Source organism: Haemorhous mexicanus, chromosome 2 (genome assembly GCF_027477595.1).
Source record: "Haemorhous mexicanus isolate bHaeMex1 chromosome 2, bHaeMex1.pri, whole genome shotgun sequence".
Classification (NCBI taxonomy): domain Eukaryota; kingdom Metazoa; phylum Chordata; class Aves; order Passeriformes; family Fringillidae; genus Haemorhous; species Haemorhous mexicanus.
Genome location: NC_082342.1, coordinates 52,365,698 through 52,384,810, shown reverse-complemented (window position 1 = coordinate 52,384,810; position 19,113 = coordinate 52,365,698). Strand labels below are relative to the sequence as shown.

At 38.0% G+C, this 19,113-nt stretch overlaps 1 long non-coding RNA gene across 3 annotated transcripts in view; it reads left to right on the top strand.

The window, feature by feature from the left end:
• Positions 1-14: 14 nt before the first annotated feature.
• LOC132323523 (uncharacterized) overlaps positions 15-19,113 on the top strand; it is a 34,698-nt gene continuing 15,599 nt past the window's right edge. Inside the window, exons 1-5 of one of the 3 annotated variants that reach the window (XR_009485363.1) lie at positions 15-83; positions 11,173-11,347; positions 13,148-13,249; positions 13,581-13,647; positions 18,901-19,044. This is a non-coding gene — a long non-coding RNA (uncharacterized LOC132323523). Of the gene's footprint in view, positions 84-240; positions 701-3,300; positions 3,857-11,172; positions 11,348-13,147; positions 13,250-13,580; positions 13,648-18,900; positions 19,045-19,113 lie in introns of those variants that run through there. The other 2 variants (XR_009485362.1, XR_009485364.1) reach the window with 2 other exon arrangements.

Genomic DNA, 19,113 nt, shown 5'->3' with positions numbered 1-19,113 from the left:
GCCCCGCTCCCGGCAGCCAGCGGAGGCGGAGCCACCGCCGGGCGGGCCCTGGGCTGCGCCGAGCGGGGCCAGCAGCGCCCGAGGTATTTCTCGCTCCCTCCCCCTCTCCTCCGCGTCTTTCCGCCCCGCTCCGTCACTCACGCGGCGCGGTGGGAGGGGACGGCGGCGAGGGCCGGTCCTGCGGCGCCTCCCCGGGCAGGGAGGGGCCCGCACCTGCTCCCCCCAGCTGAGGCGCGGGAGGCGGGAGCCCTGCAGCGCTGCCCCGGTGGCGGGCGGGGCCGCGTCGCCGCTCGGCGCGGTGCCCGGGGCAGGGAGTTGATGATTAACCTGCGGGCCACTGAGCACTTGCCTAAAGTCGCGCCCAGGGTGGGGTTTAACCTTGTTCTAGGCTCGGTGCCTCTCGTGTGACTCTGCCCGAGGCCCTGGGGCGGTCAGTTCTGCTGCTGCCGCCGAAGCGCTGCGGGGATGCGCAGCTCCCTGTTGAAAATCTGCTCTAAATCTCAACCTAGAGCTCGCCTCGCAGTCGTTTTTGGAAGTTTCAGGCTCAAGAGGTCGAGGTGATGTGGGGGTCTCGGCGAGCGTCTGTGCAGCAGCAGCCTCGGGCTGCAGGAGCCCAGGTGTTTGTGGCTGGCACTTGAATCCATGCTGGCCCCTTTTCCTGGGGCCAAGCTGCGAGGAGCTCGGCAGCTGCGGCATTTAGGTCAGTGCTCCGCTTCTCTTGCGTCAGGAAAGCTGTCAGTGCGGGCCCAGCCCCCTGCTCCCCGGGGCTGCAGGAGCGAGTGAGTCAGGAGATTGTTCCAGTGATAGCACTGAAAATCCTTCGCTCCTACTGCCTGCCTCTGCTTTCTTGACGCGCTGCTCCTGGTTGCGTGTTTAAAATGCGCTTAGCGCTGTATGACTTGCATTGCGAAATGATGTGTTACTATAACGGGTCCGTCGTAACATCCGTAATCTAATTTTTTGCTGTAGCTATTCCTTTAATTTGTGCAGCAATGTTGTCAAGGTTGAATTAATGTTTGAGAGTATTTTGTTCTATTGGAGGAAGTTTTATGCTTGACTGGAGAAATACTGCAATGAAATTATGTCACGAGTGCTTATTTTTTAGATTGATGTTGGGGTATGCTTCATTAGTGCTTTGATTGTAGTGCAAGTAGTTTTACCTTTTCCCAGGGGTTACTAGAGTCTGCCGTTTTGTTTTCGCCTTTCCACAAACTTTCGTTTCAAGTGTGTACAGCCTAAGAGATAATGTGGTAAAAGGTGTGTACTTGTGTGTGTTCGTGCTCTGGAAGGATTAAATAGATGTTTTTCCTACTTGTTAGCATGGGTTGATTTTGAAAAAGCTCTAGTACTAGATCCCAGTTCTCTGGTAAGTTAGAATTCATGACTCAATATTGTTAAGAATTTTTAAGCTGCCTAATGCCTCTATTCTCTGCTTTGTCTCCTCCCTTCCATCCCCAACTTTTTTGGTAAATTAACTTGTATTTGGGGAGAGACATTTTAGCAGAGTCTAGGAAGAAATACTTTACAATGAGGGTGGTGAAAAACTGTCAGGTTGCCAGAGAGGTGGTAGATGCCTCATCCATGCAAACATTCAAGGTCATTTTGGCCAGGGCTCCGAGCGACCTGGTCTTGTGTCCGTGCTCATTGCATGAGGTGGCACTAGATGAGTTTTAAAGGTCCCTTCCAACCCAAAGTATTCCATTATTTCAGGTGTTTTTTATACACCCCTGGGTACCACAGTAGGATTTACTGGTGTCCTTTATCTTTTTTCCTCCCTGACATTCAAGTTGATTAAAGGAAAGCTCCTGCCACCCGCAGAATCCAGAACCTGAGTTTTTCCACATGCCTGAGGAACAGAATTTGTGTGTTAGCAAAGAAAATAAACTGATGTTTTTCATCTCATTTTACCATAGAACTTCATTTGTCCTGAACAAAACAGTCCTATGGTAATAATTACTACATGATGCCAACTCTGCAGTCATAGGAATTGATTTGAGTGTTCCAGATGTGGACTGGCAATGACTTTGGGATCTAGTTAGACTGCTGTTTGCTCAAATGGATTTTTGTCTTGCATGTTGTGTCAATTTGACTAGATTTGGTTTTGATTTAACTAACAGTACATGAGCACATGGCTTATTTCTTGTTTTACCAATTTCTATCTGCCTTTTGAAACCTTTTTATAGCATAGAAAGAATTAGGAGGGTTTTAAGATACAGTTTTTGAAGCTCCTTTGGTTCAGGCAAGTGAATGAACATCCATGTTTGATTTAACTTCCTGAATCAGGTAATCATCCTCTTGTTGCACTCTGTTCAATCATTATTTGCCAACTTTGTGATTACATGGACACAGTGAAGACTCAGAGTCTCCCCTCAGACCCCAAGATGAAATGAGTGTTGTTTAAGTGTTGAGATATGTATATATATATATGTGTGTGTGTGTGTGTGTATGGTGCTTTCAAAGAGTAAGAAATCTGTACAAGAAACCATTGTCTGGAACATAGTTAAGAATGTTGGGGAAACAATATTCAGGGCATTTATTTAGAAAATTGTAATTAGGCTGAGGGCATATGCTATTCATGTGTGTCTTCTAAAAATATTTTCATATGCAAATTACGCACCCGCTGGCTGCTCAGTTCTAACCATGTTGTTGCTGCATGATGGTCTCTGAGAAACTGAGAATGGAGTGGGAGGTACCAGCTGAAAACTTTTGCTTTAAAGGTTTTGTTTCTTGGATTTTACTTCTGCTTGACTGTCCTCCTTTTTCCAAAACCTAATGTAAGAACATTTCTAGAATGGCACTTTGCAAGTTTAAATTTCAATGTAAGAATAATAAAGTAACCAATTATATATGTACCTCTTTTTCTCTGTGTAATTGCTTAAATGTATTAATTATGTTCTGTTTTTCAAGTACAGACCATGAGAAAGCCATTGTCTCTCTTAGATAACTTTTTTTTTTTGTGCATGAAGTCCAGGTGACTTCATAGTATAAACTTTGTTGCATTCCTCAACTATTTTTAAACCCACAAATTAGTAACATTACTGATTGTGATATCTACACACAGTATCCTTTTGCTATTGCATTGCAGTACTTTAACCAGAAAAAGGGAGATCTTTCCTGAGAGAGATTCTAAAATAAGAGGCCAGGGTTTTTTTTGTCAACTGCTGCTTGTTTAAACCCTTTATTTTTTCTGGAGTAGAAACCTCTTACATTTTTATGACTCATTTTCAAAAGTACAGTGGAGAAAAAAAAGTGCTGCATTTTTTCCCTACTATGGTGCCTGTAGCCTTGACAGAGCAGGAGAAATCTATATATTGCTCTGAGGTACAGGTAGATTTCTTTTTTCTTCTTGGATTGTATAAGAGTGCCTCTTATTTTGTCATCCTTAACAGGAGTGTGTTTTTCCTGTGTAGAAAGAGAGAAGCTGAACACTTGACACCTGATGCATTGCTTTCAGAAATCACTGCAAAGATTTCCATTTGGGAATTGCAGCTGGCCTTCAAAATAATTTCTTACCTCCATTTCCTACAGCCTGTAGGCTTCTCACCCCATTCTAGTAGGGAACAATAGCCAAGAGTTAACTTAGTATATCTTGTGTGTTCAGAAATTAATTATTTTCAGGAATCTTTCTAGTGGGAAAATACCAGTGATGAAATGTTGTTTCTGAAACCCGTAGAAAGCTGATTGCTGATATGATCATGATAGTTATGCTGTGCATTTGTGTCCTTAGGAATCCTCCAGTAGTTAGGTTGTGTTTCTGTGGCATTGTGGTGTTGTATTGCTACTCTTGTGAAAATCAGCAAAAACAGAAAATACAGCTTAATGTTGGTGGAAGGATATGGATAGGACTCAGAATGAGGTAATATAGCAACAATCAAACAAAATTAATGTCTCTGTAGTGACAAAGATATTGGCTAGCTTGATGTGAAGGACTTGAAAACTGATATGGAAGTTTGGAGTTGCACTGGTTAAAAGACTTACAAAGTTAGAAGTATTACAGCAAGCCAAGTGTTTTGAAATGAAATGAACAAATAGTTAACAGTTGCCCAGATGTGATATGCTGGTTTCTGGTTTCATGCTTTAATTGCTCTTTTAAGGCAGGTTATATTTGGCTCTTCTTTTTGTTTGGCCTTTATACTGTTTTTCTCTTCCTCTGTATGAAAGTCTGGAATTACTAAGGTGGTTTTAGGGTTAACTGATTGACTTATAGCAGAATTCCAAGACGTATTATTGGTGAGGTTTCATTCATTTTGAGAATAGTACTGATACTGAATACTACTGATTTTCAGCAGTAGTTGCTAAAGACAGTGTTGTACAGGAATTTAGGAGAACTGTGATGGTGTAAAACGTGCTATCACTCTTTTGTGTGTGTTTATAAAAGGGAAATTAATACTAAATTATATCTATGCAAGTAAACAGTAATTGATATAATGGCACTTCTAAAAAGAATCTTAGTTGTTTCATTCTGTTTCCAAAGTAAGTTTAAAGGCTGTTTTGTCTTCTTGAAAAAAGTAGTGGTAATCAAACATATTAGTTGAAGTTGAACCCTTGTGAATGTTGAGAAAAAAATTCTAAATATCTTGGCTGCAGAACCCGGTTCCTATGTTAGCAAAGCAAAGAATATTAAGTAACACACTTGCTGTCCAAGAAATTGGCCAGTTCTTTTTACACTCCATAATGTGCTTGAAGATATTTTTCATGTATTCCAGTGCTTTCAGAAGGAAGAAGTCTTTTCAAGTAGACTGATCCTAAGTTTGTAAGATGTCAATTGGTGCTGACAAAAGAAAAAAGAACAATGATCCATTTAGTGAAATTTAAAAGTGACAAATTATCCATTCTTACTTACTATTTAAACTTATACTGATGTAGCATTACCTGTCCATTAGAGACTTTCCCTTTACCTGTCCATCAGAGACTTCAAGTACCCTCTGGTACTTGAAGCACTTGAGCTACATTTTATCACCATTATCTTGAGGTTCTTTGATTTAGTCTTGGAGGTTTTTGCTTTCTCCAATCCCCTTTGGTTAAAGGGGATCCTGTGTAAGGATGCTGGTATTGTTACAGCCACTTCACACTGTCAGTGAACAGAGGCTCCAGCTTCTGGCATGCTTTCGAGTAAGTGCTGTGTAAATGCAAACAAAGACTAATGCTTATTCTGAAGAGTTTCAAATGCCTGTCCTGTCTCCTCTTTCTGGAATTGCCAGCATATTGCATACTTCCCTGATTTTTCACTTAATTGCTTGAGTCTAAAGAGTTTGTTAAAGTTGGTAGGACTAATTCTGTGAGAGCCTAAAGCCCTTACAAAATCTTTCTTGTTTCTGAGTTACCCTGTGATGGTTTTGTTTGGTTTTTTAAACGTCTGAAAATTTTATTTGTAGATGAAGTTATTCCTTAGGTAGGGCTAATGAAAGAAAATAATTTGTCTTTATTAAGGTGTAGGACCCAGACATTTTTATGTGACAGTATTTATTTGCTTCTGGTGCAGAATCACCACATGATTTTGTTATGCTAGTTGCTGTAAGAATGCATGTAGCTCTTCACCCTTAAATAGGAGACATTTTGGGCCTAAGGACCACTACTCTTTTTTAACTAAATAATTTTTTTAAATCTCCAAACTGTTTTTAGAGCATTTTTCCTGTAATTCTTGTACCCTGGATTGACAAGGGGTTTAGGGAGTGGATGAGTGATCATGGTGATAACAAAAAATTATTACCTTTTTTCCCTCTAGCTTAAAATATCAATAGTTCAACTTCTAGCTCAAATGAAATATTGCTGAGTTCTGTTTTGCTGATGTAAATGTAGCACCTCTCTCCTTCTCAAGTGTTGCAACCCATTGGCCTGTTAAGTGCATCTAATTGCATGTCCTCTTCCCTGTCATTCTCTCAACCTTTCTTTGTACTTTAAAATTAGAGCTATGTTCCACAGCTATGGTAGTGTTCAGTATTAGTTCTATGTAAAACATAATTTCTACCTTTGCCTTTAGAACAGAAAGGAATGGCTGTAATTGTCCTTTTCAGCCTGATAGTGCATTTTCTGTATATCAGAAATGTTATTAGCTAGTCAGACCTGTAATTTTTGTATAACCTGTGGTGTGCTAATGCAGAAGTTTTGAGGTGTGCTAATGTCATTCTCTGTCCACAATATGGTATAATTGACACAACTCTGTCTTTTTTTTTTTTTTTTTTTTTTTCCTTTTTCCTAGTTAAAGTTTTCAGTAGAATAATTTTGCACCTTGGCCAAAACTCAAAACCAATCATCTGCTTTTTATATGGCATCAGCACCTAGCAAAATGTGGGCATGCCTGTGTTGGCAGGTGCCAACACCATGGAGCGTCTCCTTGCAATTTATTCTCTCTTCTCTCAGACAGGGTGCCAGGACAGGGACTTGTTGTTTGATAGTCAGGTATTGCCCTTCCTTTCTCAACTATATGCCTAACACCACACTTCTAAGAAGGGTTGCAAACATGGAAATGCAATTAGTTTTGTTGCAAACAACTCTTCTAAAGTAAATTTTTTTCTTTCTAAATCACAAAAGCAGTAGAGTTTATTGTTAAAAGGGAACTTAAATATTTAGTGGAATCAATTACTCACATTTATTAATCAGAAAAAATATTGAAGTTTCTTAACACAATTATAAAATAAAGTTATCTAAGGTAGGAATTTGCTAGTGAAGATGTTCTGTCAGTTTGAGAATCTGACTGACCTCTTGTTTTTGGCTTTAGAATTGCTGGCTTGACTGTTGTCTCTTGCTGCTTCCTACCTGCATCTTTGAACCATGTCCCTTTTTTTCATGACTTTGTGGTTGATGTGGGTGCACCATCCTGTGACCTAACTTCTGCCACTTAAAACACTGGTGGAAAATTTCACTCTTTTTCTGGATGTTGTTGGAGTATCCTGTAGTTTAAGCGAGTGAGGTCAAATAGGGACAGGCCCTCTGTGACCTAGCAAACAGCAGTGGCTACTAATGATTGCTTGGGGAATGCATGTAAGTAATGTCTGGAACTGTAGAATTTAAAAAGTTTTCAGTAAATTTTTTCAATAAAAATACCCCAGAACCCAGTGTTTTAAAATGCCTTTTGAATGGTCCTAAAACCAAGATTAGCAAAGCTGCTAAAGTAAATTTCTCTTTTTCTACATATTCTGGCATTTATTTGTTGTTGCTGTTGTTACCACTTAAATAGTGCCTATATTGTTTACAGTAGTGTCTACAGTATTAATATTTGAAGTTACTTACAATAGCAGGTATTAAATGTTCAAATGAAATCATTATTTAGAAGATGAAGTTTTTTTATTTAGTTTGTTTGGCAGAGTTCGTGTATTGTCACACAGCATAGAAAAACTGTCGCTGTGTTTCATGATTCAGAACAGAGGATATTACTGAACTAATATAAGGCAAATTTATTTTGTAATCCAACTTGGGTAACCATGTTTTAATAAAACATTTCAACTTCTTTTGTTATTACTTGTAGATTGTTTTAGTGAGGGTTTCTTTTTTTTCTGTAATTAGCAACTCTGTACCATATTTCATGTGTGAAATAAAGGTGTAAACTTATGCACAAATCCAAACTGGAGGTCCTTATCAGAGCAAAACTGAAGGAACAAAACAAAATGGCACTACTATAGCAGAGATTCCCAAACTTTCTCTGCTGAAGTTTGGTCCCTGATTTTGATATCTAAAGGACTGTTGGTGCCAGTGGTGTTAATTTCTCTTTATAGATATTTTTTAGGTTTATAGGCATCTCTCAGAGCAGGACCTCTATCCTACATTCATCAACCTGCAAACCATCTGAAACCAGGACCCAGCCCTGTGCTTCTACCTTGCTTAGGGATTCATCACCCCCTACTTCACTCCATCCTTTTGTCATCCATCAAAATCTATCCCTGTACAGCAGGTCCCCTTGGAAAGCTGCTCTCATAACAGTACCTGATTGGAAGACATTTGAAGTTAAATGCGAGCATGGTACTGGTTCTGAGTACAGCTGGAAGTGCTATAATGTTCCATGCTTAGGAATAATGTGTGGCAAGTGACTGGTCCCACAAACCCTTCTGCAGATGAGTAATCCTATCAAAGGCAGTTGAGTGCATTTGATTAAGGATTACATGCGATTAGTGGGCTGCAAGGTTGAGAGTACAACTTGTATCATTAATGAGTATTCACATATTAATGCTGCTTTGAGCAGAGATTGAACTAGATGACCTCTGAGGCCTGTTCCTACTAGAATGATTTTTTGATTATCACACTTGTATTATGCAAATAGATAACTTCCTTTATTAAAAAAACATTAGTTGGATAAGCTAAACTCTAGTAAGTCACTGCCATTATTTTACCTAATTGCATCGTGTTGTAGCATGAAGTTGCAAATCTGACCCAAGTTTAAGATTTAAAACAGTAAGAATACACTCCTCATGCCTTTTTTGTGTATTGCTTCAAATTCTTTGTATATAGTTTTATGTCAGATTGAATTCCTTGTGTGGGAATTTTTTCCTAGCATACAGTTGACTTGTTCTAGAATTAGTCCAGAGGGAGTGGCTGAAAATTTGATGCTTGATGTGCAATTGAGGTGCCTGAATGGATTTAAACTTACTCTGCCTAATTCAGGTACCGCTAGTACTGAGATTACAGTAACGAAGGCATCAGTGCAGGTTAGCAGCCTAACAAGGGCTTGAGGCCCTAACAACTTTTCAAAGCAAGGACTCAGAATGTGAGAGGGTATTCTTATATTTTAAAAAAATCCCAAACCCACTACTACCCCAGCAAATCCCCCCACTGTTAGACTATACTGTGTAGAATCTGAATATATGTTGATGTTGAGACACAGCTGATTGAGTTTAATAAACAATAATCCTTCTCATGTGCAGGGAATCATATGGATTTTCTTCCCGTGTCTGGATAAACTTTGTACCCATTGATACCTCTGTAACTGTTCTCATTTAGTATTGTTAATTCCTTCCTTTTAAGCGAGAAGTTGGTGATAAGAGAGGAAATCTCTTAACTGCTGCCTGTAAAAGGCCAATCATTTTCACTTGCATGCAATTAGAAATGTTTTTATGTAACATTTTAAGCCTCCCAATAGTTGCATTAATCTCAGTAACAGGCTATAGTTGTTGTCAAGTCTTATTGGTAGTAGTGTATTTCAGGAAAACACTTGGTTGTGTGCTTTTATTTAAAAATACAAGGAGTATCGTAACATCGCAAGTAATGTGTTAAGGACCTGACAGGTCTCTTAGGCTTTTAGGGAGTATAGAAAGCAATTAAAAGGAATAAAAGGTGCTAGGAAGGAGTGGAGTTATTTCTTTATGCCGCTCTTCACCACAAGGACGTTGTGGGCATTTTATTCTTTTCAAATAATGTTGATTGGATGTTATCTGATTATGGGATTAGAGTGGCAGAAGACTGAATGCTAGAATGAGGTGCTAAAGACTCCTAAGTCACCAGGACTCGATGCTATTCATTCCTTTAGTGGTTCTAAAGGATGAAGTGGCTGATCTGCTAAGAAGAATGCATCTCGTTAGGATGAGATGCTGTGCCAGGAGACCGGAAGCTGTCAAGTGCCGTACATACTGTACTTCTAAACTGCACACAAAGAGCAGAGCTGGAATTTGCAGACCAAGGACTCTTATTTTAATGCCACTTAAGTAGCTTTGAATTCTGCATGGATAGTCTAGTAGTTCTGTGAGCACTAGATACAACAGCTTTCTATGCAGTTAGAGGTAATAAAAAATACCAGCTGCAGCTGGGGTACTTGTCATGTGTCTCTTGCTTGTGTGTTTGTTCCCTAATAACAAGGGCATCGGCTGCAGTCTGTACTTCTCTTTGGTCTGTTTGTGAGTTGGTCTTCTATATCTATCTGCCCAGTACTTAGGTTTCTGAAATCTCTGAATTCTTATTAAGCTGTAAATGACTTTTCAATTTCCTTTTTGATAAAGTTTGAAATCAGGGGGTGGATTTGAAAGTTAGAAAATGCCAGGCCTAACCTAAGCAGACATGTTTAACTGCATTAATCTCTTCTGTGTTTAGCAGTCTAAAGAATGACTGAGTTGCTTCTGTTATTAGTAGACTAGAGAGGGATGCTGATACACTCATGCACGCTGTTTAGTTCATCCCATCTTAAACTTGCAGTGTGTGGCCTTTGGCAGGAAACTGTACCCCACGCAATTTTGGTGAGGCTCTACAAGTCGTCATTTTTGATGCCATTGTGGGGATGATGACCAGTGATGCAGAGGTGGAACTGAGAGTTAAAGCAGTCCAGTAGTATGCCATGCTGCTTTCAGTGGCAAAGCTGTGATGTACCTTGTAGTTTGCACTCAGATGACAACAGCAGTTTCTTAAGTACTGACATTTGTAGCTGCAGTTAATTGAGTGGTCTTGTTCCCCCATTTTCTCCCCTGTTGTATTAGCACAGTGTTTTGTGCCATCATGCAGTGACTTGAATCAGAAAATTGATCCTGACTTCAAGAGGGTTCTGTGGCAAGCAGCTATTTCTAACCCAAGCTAGTTCCTCACTCTGGTCTAGTGGGTGGCTCCACCAGGAGATGGGATCATGGCCTAAGGATCAGAATAAGCAGCAGGAGGGTCCTTTCTCTTTGAACTGGCATTTTACCAGAATAGATGCTCATCAGATTATGCCTCTAGAATCTGTGACTCATCTTGCCCTCAAGTAAGCATCTCAAGTAATATAGAATACATTCTGTAAAATCAGAGTAAGTTGTGAGAAACTTGAAGGCAGCCTTCTAAAACTGTCTGTATTAGCACCATGGTGGTAGATGACATTTGGTGGTTTTAGTTACAAAATAATTCATGCTGGAAGGAGTAACTTGAACTACTTGAAGATAATTCTATATTACAAGCAAATGTTCTACAAAATACAGGTATCATTATAGATACCCAGGTGAAAGCCTCTTTGAAGAGAAGAAATATATAATGTATAAGAAACATCCCTAAAATGTAGGGAAATGATGCTCTGCAGCACTAAATGGAAGTTCCTTATCTGGGCATCTCTGCTTAGATGAACTGTCTGTCTGGTTTAATGAATTAATTTGTACTTTATCAATCACTGCATATACATATCCTTTATGTATTTTAAGTGCTATTGTTAAGTAGCAAGTTCTTGAAAACTAAGTAAAGTATTTTCAGTAACTTTAGACCAAATAAAGTTGCTGTATTTCTTGCTTTCAGTTCAATTACTTCAGATGATCTGTAAATTTTCAATAATGGCAATACATTCATTCTGCCATTTGGAGGAGCCTGTGCCACAGAATAATGATCTGAAGAAAGCTCACTCATTTGCAAGGAAGAGTCTTCATTTGGGAATTAGCACTGATGCAGCTCAAGGGTGCTTTTTCGAGTCCAGGTATGTTTTGTTTAATTATACTTACTTGGGTTACTTACTGGCATTTCATTTACATTAGCATATATGCTGTGTCCTGTCAGAGCCTTTGTGTTGGTCATTTGACACATGAAGTATGTTGAAATTAAAAGGCACATGTAGGAGCAGACATACTTATATGAGATGAGTCGAGGGAAATAGTCTGGAAAATAATTCTGGCACCGTTTAGTATCTCTGGAGTAGCTGTCAATGGAGGTTATGATCTTAATGACACAATTCCCTTTTGCTGCATGCTTTTTCAGACTTTTTGTATGTGTTTATTATATAAATTCAGTATTTTGCTAAGCCTGAGTTGTTGTTTTGGATCAAAATGTTATTAAGTCTCAAGTAATTCAGAGGCAGTAAAAAGGAAGGCACAGTTAGGTTTTCACAACTTGGAAAATCTTCTACTTTAAAAAAATCAGCCTTGGAATTTTTAAAAACTTATTTTAATTTTATTTTTTCTAAAGTGTGTTTTTAAATCTTGGCGTTGTAAGACCTGACCAGGATTTAATTTTAGACTAATGGTTTCTCTATGTAGTGGGTTTTTTTTTTTTTTTTTCAAGACATCCAATTATTTTAATAACTTAATCATGACTTCACAGCACAAGTTGGTTTCTAGTAATAGTCTGTATGGGAGTTATATGCAGTGTACATTCAATAAGAACTATTAGCAGAAAATTAATAAAATAATTGTGAATATTTAAACAGACACTTGAATTTCTTGTGTTCTCATTGCAAACTGAGGGGATTCTTTAACTGGTGATGGGTTTGGTGTTCCAACCAGCAGACAAATAAATGATAATTTGGGGAAAAAACCCAACAGCTAAATGCTTCTTATCAGGTAGAGTACAGTTTGTCAGCCTTTTCAGTGGTGCACAAATCAAGAATCTTTTAATGATATCTGTCTACTCTGTTAGTTAAATTACTAGTTTAGTTAGTTTAATTAGATTTATTAGTTAAATTACCGGATCCCTTGCATCTTTCTTGATGCATATATGATCTGAGAAGCCTTAACAATATCATTTGTCATGCTAAAAATCCTGCAGAATTAAATGGATTTCAAATCTCTCAGGTATATTACTGTGGTATCTTTTGGGTCTGGAAACAGAGGCTCCTGTTCTGCATGTTTTCATGCATGTTTGACTTCCTGTCAGTGCCTTCCTGGTAGAGAAGTGGTGGTGAGAACTTCAGCGACATAGAAAGAGCATCACTTTTTTTAAGTGTAAGCCTTTAGTTTAGTCCCCTCATTCTTGTAGGAATCATGAAGATGATGTTTTAAATAACTGCTTTATAATGTAATGGATAATTAGAAGTCAGAAACTAGTTTAAAATAGCTTTTGAATTGTTTGTGTACTCCAAACAGGAATGGCAGTAGTGAAAAGGAGGCTGTTGCTTCAGTGTACTTCTAAAAATTGAAATACATGTCAATAAAATCATCACAAACCAGAATTATCTGGTCCTATTTTGCAGTATGAATGCTATGAATAGTGTTCACTAGATACAATTTTTTTTTACCGAGTCATAAAAACTGAGGGTTTTGGTGTATCCAAATTAATTTTTAATGAAATTGAAGGACGATATTTATTCTTAAGCCTATTAGGTCCTGTTGGTGAGAATCTATTCTGGCTGCGCATGAAGTCAAACATTAATGGAACACAGTTCCATTGAACCCAAAGTAGGACAAGAGTAAAACAGAAACCAAGTTCCATATTATTCATAATAATGCTTGTGGTGTCTATAATATGGATATTGAGAGCGGCAAGTGTATTTTTTTTTTTTCAGACTCATTCAGCAGAACTGTTATTTTCCTAACACAACTTCTGGTACAAGGATAAAATTGGGTTTTTGTCAAAGAACAGAGTCCTGTATCTGAAGATTAAGAAGGTAAGGTATTTGAGATTATATCATTTCAGCAAGCAGTTAACAGTCATTTTGGTTATTTGTTACTTTGCACAGAAATATACAAAAATACTTGATTCATCATGCATCAAGAAGTCTCAAACATTTTATATCAGTTCCCTTTTGCTGCCTGGATTTTTTTTCCCCTTTTTATCTCATGGGTGGAATTTCTGAAATCATTCAGCTCTGCTTTCTAAATGTGTTTTCTGTGAAATCAATGAGCTGACCTGAGTGGGAATGAAGGCTGGTTTATCTTTGGTGAGTCAAAGTTAAGTTGTCAATAACTGATGTTGAAATACCATCCTTCAAATGCTAGGTCCTTGACATTCAGTGGGATGAAAATCTCAGAACTGACTACTGGGGACTCCCAGGCTACAGATCAGGTAAATAATTTCTTTGGAGGAGAAAGTTAAAGTTGTCTTCTTTTTAAAATTATGATAATTAAGTAGCAAAGTGTGCAACTTAAACTATAAATATTTCCCACTTAACATTTAATTTAAAATAGACATGTCTATATTTGTGAGAGGATTTGTTAGCTGCAGTTTGAGCCTTATATAATTATCTAACATTCCAGCAGTACTGTTTCTAAAGAGGACTTCTATACTGACACAGAACATGAATGTCTAATTCTAATCCCATTTTCCAATGTCAACCTGTGTGTAGTTGGTTCAACTACTGTGGTTTTTATTTTGCAAAGACAGAGATGTCTTCTCATATTGAATGTATAATTTAGAACTAACAGCTTCCATATTAGAGTAAGTGATAAGGGCTCTGTTCACATCATGGGATTAACTTGGTTTGTTTCCTGCTTCGGCTAGTCCCCACTTTCTCCAAGGACTGGGTAACTCAGTTTGTGTTGTGTCAGCTCAGTATAGTTGGTAACAGAGAGCCTTGAGGTCACCCACAACTGATGCTGCTGTAGTTTATTTCTGCTCTTGGAAAGTACAGCAGTGCTGCTGCCTCAGTACTGGGAGCAGAAAACTTGGAGAGGAACGGTGTGCAATGGCAGCAGGAGCTGTTATGGCCATCTCTGGTAGCTTGTTCTAGTTCATCATCCAGGGTCCTCTTTGCTCTGCTTTTTGGGAGGGATGGGGAGGAAAAAGTGGAAAATAATTTTGTAATTGTTAAAGAAAGCAGTAGGTTTTCCTTGTTAAAAAACAAAGTTTTTCTTCTGTTGTAGTGTTTCAAAGAGAAAACATGACAGATTTGGGTATTTGTTTTTAAGACCCAATTTCAACTATTGACTTACTTCCTTGCCACCTTCAAAACCAGAAAGATAATATAAAAGGATCAGTATTTTGAGATCAAGAATAAAAATTGAGAGTATTTTAAGATAAAAGATTACAACAAATCAAAGAAATACATGTATTACCTTTTAAGATATTTATCTTCAATGGGCTGTTAACATCAGTGAGATATATTTAGGGTTTTCTAAGTTCAGTTCTATAGGCAATATAGAACTTGAGCGAAACAGCTGCATCTGAAGTAGATCATCTGCTTTAAAAAATGAGCAACTATTCTTTCCAAGCAATTGGTTGAAAAAACCTATTAAAATACAAGTGGCTTTATAGTAGATTCCTAATTCATTTAGGTAAGTAGAAGGAGAATCATATGCTTGTAATAAGTTGTGTGTTCCTAAGTGGTGAAGAATACAAGGGTTTGGGTTTTTTTTCTCTATAGAAATGAGTAATCCCTGTAATTCTTGCCACAGGATATACTAAACTACTGGGGGCAAATTCCTGTACCTCTTGAATTTATAAAGTTGTAGTAAATCTGAGCAACAGTTATTAAAGGTTCTTTATAATTAAAAAAAAAATCATGTAACACACAACACATTCAATCTTAGAGAAGTGACATATTTTAAGAGACAGTTCATACCACTGTAGGTAAGTTAGTGTCATTAGCACTTTAAAATAGAAGTATCTGAGCAACACATCAGCTGTGCATGTACCTCTCTCTGTGGGTAACCCACTGATATATTAGTCTTGTGGAATATCTTTGTTCCAGTGTTCTTTAGAACAGAGTTAGCTTCCTGCCTGCTCAGAAGGACGTATCTTAACTTGTTCTTGGGACTTGTGTTCCAAGAATGTCTAAGAGAGGGCTCATGTGGGAGCTGATGTGTAGCTTACCTTAGGGCTTAGCAACAATGGCAGGACTGGATACCACCCAATGTGCCACACTGATTCTGGGTCCCAACATCATGACATTTTTTTGAGAGCAGGCCCAGAAATGTGTTATCCTGGTCGTGAACATCCAGCTTAAATGCTCTCCTCTTGGATCCCACTCTTTTACTGTTGTCATATTGAACTGGTTGGTTATATTTTTGAAGGAGGAGAATCTGTTGCATTATCTGCAATACAGCTATGGGAGTTGCAGGGTCTTCCAAAAGAGGATATCTCATTCCTGACATGTTCACCAAGAAGAGGTGATGAAGCCTATGTAGTGCTTTGAAGATTAACTTCATTGTCATGCTGTGGAATGGTAATTGTGTACGTTATGGAATACTGTCAAAAAGAGCAGTGAAGTTGATTTTTAAGGAATAGATTAAGTATTGCATCCTTCAAGATGCTTTCTGTAAGTTTAAAGTATTTTAAATTAATTTTTACAGAATTTCTGAGTATTGAGAAATGATAATTTCTGCATATAATAGACTACATTTACTGGCAGGTCTTTAAAGTGTTCTGTTAACTATTTGCAATGGGATAATTTTTCTAAATAGAGACATCATGTTTGGTTAACAAGATTTTCTGTATAAGTATGCCCTTCCCATTAATTTATGCTAGCATGCTATACAAGAATTGTAATGTTGAGTTTTATTTTCAACTTTTTTCTTCTTACTGAGGTTCATCAACAAGCAAACAAAAACCCCCTACTTTTAAGCACCTCACTTTTAAACACAGGTTGAACCCTGGATGAGAACGTTCATGCTATTTAAAGTCAATATTTTACAATTTTTTTAATAACTAATATACCTATCAGTACATATGCTAGGTTATGGTTGCTGCAGTTCATATTCTTAGTGAGGCACATGCAGTTCACCTTTGATAGGTAAGTTACAACTGTAGATATTTCACTTTATCCAAAGATTTCTGAGAGCAGAGGTATTATTTTAGGGGGAAGCAGAGATAGGGAGACAAAAACAATGCATTTCTCTTGAGTCTGTTTTGGAACTGTTGTAAAGAAGTCACAAGTAAAGAGGAAAATACATTCTTGTTTTATCAGGTGATGCTGGTGTCTCGACTCAGTTGTCTGGGAGTTACCATTCTTAGTGTCCCAGGGACAACACAGTAGTTAAAACTTTTTTTTTCATTTGTTTTGTCCTTTAAAGAACGCTGGGATAAATAGCTAAACTTTATTCCTTTCAAAGCAAAACATCTGGGTTTTTTGTTTGTTTTTTGGGGTTTTTTTAACAGCACAGCTGGAATTGGCAGATGCTGTTTCAAACAACCAAGTAAAGTGCAGGTAATGTGGAAGTACTATTGTGCAGCTGAACTAAAGGAATTTTGCTGGATAACTGCTTGCCTGTTGTTGTCATTGGCAAGTTACAGGTAATTTCCGAAGCTGTAGTTTGGCAGAGAAGTAATAATTGCTTTTATGCGTATTTTTCAAGCCAAGACACAAACTTTACTTTTACCAGTATTTTTACGAAGATTCAAAATCACCCCAACATTGTTGCTTTAAAAAAAAAAATTGTTTTAAAAGAGGCGATATGAAGAGAATAGTGACACCTGAGTGGCACGGAGAAAACTTTTGTCAGATAAACTCCTGACAGAATCTGGCAGAAATTCAAAGTCTGATTTGTCTCTAGTAATTCCATTAGCATTTCAAAGGTTGGTGGTGTTCTGGGAATGACACAGGAGGGATTATTTTTTAAGTTAAGAATTAGTCCTCTAAAGTGTTGCCTGTGCTAGGAATATTGTTGCTATCTTGCAACAGGTAAATGGACTATATCTGAGACCCCTGGTTTTCTATCAGACATTTCTCTACTTTATCTGTACTGGCATAATTAAAATATCAGCCACCTTTCCCCGGTGTGAATAGAGCTGTATCAGTATAAAACTGTATCTATTGGTAGCTCATTTCCACATAGAAGGAAACAACCTGGGAGGGCTGGCCCAATTCCAGGAATTGTTTTTAATTATATTGCAGTTGCTATGCCAGTAGAAATTATTCCTATTGGAGATCTTGCGCCAGATAAAAGTGACTTCAATCTATTTTATGTGCCCTTATCCATACAGCCCCATAAAAAATTACACCACTTCAGTTTCACAGGTTTGATTTGCCTTTGTAGGCAGACTTGTTCTTTACACTGACTTATCTCCATTTTTGCTAAAGGATATAAATAATGAGTGTTTTGATCATGAAAATGCATCTTCTGTTCTGATATAAGCCTAATCCTTTCAGTTAATGCTAGAACAAGTACAGTTTACTGTGAAGGTTAGAATATTTCCATCTGGCTGTGTGCACCAGAGCCTATAGAGCAGCTGTCCCCTTCCTGAATCCTAACAACTCTGTTATTCAGCATGAAGTACAATGTTTTATGTACTCTTGTCAACTTTCAACTGCTGTTTTATAGAAAAGTGTTTTGTCTCACTTTTCTACTATCCAGTATGTGTTACCTAAGAAAGAGTTAGGAAGGTTGAAGTCAGAATAGAAGAACTTGGATCACTTGCAAATAGGGCTGATCTGCATGTGCTTTTTCTATACAGATATTGTTGAGTAGATTCAGATTATCTCTGTTTTAAAGCTCCAAGTGAGGGAAATATCTTTGATCCCATCTTAAAATGTGGGGAGGGGATTCTGCTGGGGAAAAGAACTGAAAATAAGTATAAAATAAGTCTAGGTATACTGCTCTGAGCCTGGGAGCAGTAAAGAAAGGACCTTGCCGGAGACTAGCTCACAGGAACAGAAAGAGCCAAAAGCCCAGAGACCTTTGACCATTCAGAAAACATTCACTAGCTTTAATTAGCTGTTCTCTGTCCTGTACTTACTGATTGTTTCTTCCATTTCTTGCTGTCCATTCTGCCTCTTCACTTCTGCTTCGTTCCTGCATACTACATATGCTTCCTCCCACCCAATGTGCCCTCCTTACCCTGTACCTCCTTCTATGTTGTTTGCAAGCAGAAGCCACCTGCAAAGTAGAACTACTGTTACATTTACTGCAGTCCTGCTGTTTGTGCTGTGTGTGGACTTTTCCCCTGTGCTGTCTTACCTGTTTAGACTTGGTTTTTTTATGTGGTCGGGGACCTTTTACTGTTCTGTGTATTTGCTCTATCCAGCATAAATGGAACTTCAATTTTCATAAGTCCTTAGAAGACCTTAAATATAGTTTAGAATAATGTTTCTTTATCCTGTTCTTTTATAAAAGTCATTCATAAGCAAATGACCACCCTTAATGAGATGAAATAGATGAGATTCCATGGGATAAAAAGGAATTTTGCTCTTGCAGTTTTTCTATAGGTGAACCAGTGATTTAAAAGTATAATGTTACAGCTGTGGTTATATTAGTGTCCAGCATAATAGGATGAACATTTCAGAATGAATTTTCTATTTGCTGTGTTTGCATTGTACTTGCAGTGGTTTGCAAATTGCTGGTTTGTTTTCCATGTCTTACAGCTATATAATTTGCTTTCTAGAAACCGTTTTGGTAGGTGTGGGTTGCTTGTCAGAAATCTGTTCCAAAGCATGAGTGCAAAGGAAGCAGGGTACTAATGATGAATAAGAGTGGATATCTTGAGGATAACAATGGATATGGCACCTTCAAAAGCAGTGGCATTCTGGTAAGAATTTGTATGTAATTTATTAAACACTACGTGATTGTTCTCAGTAAAATGTGTTTGTGTCTCTCT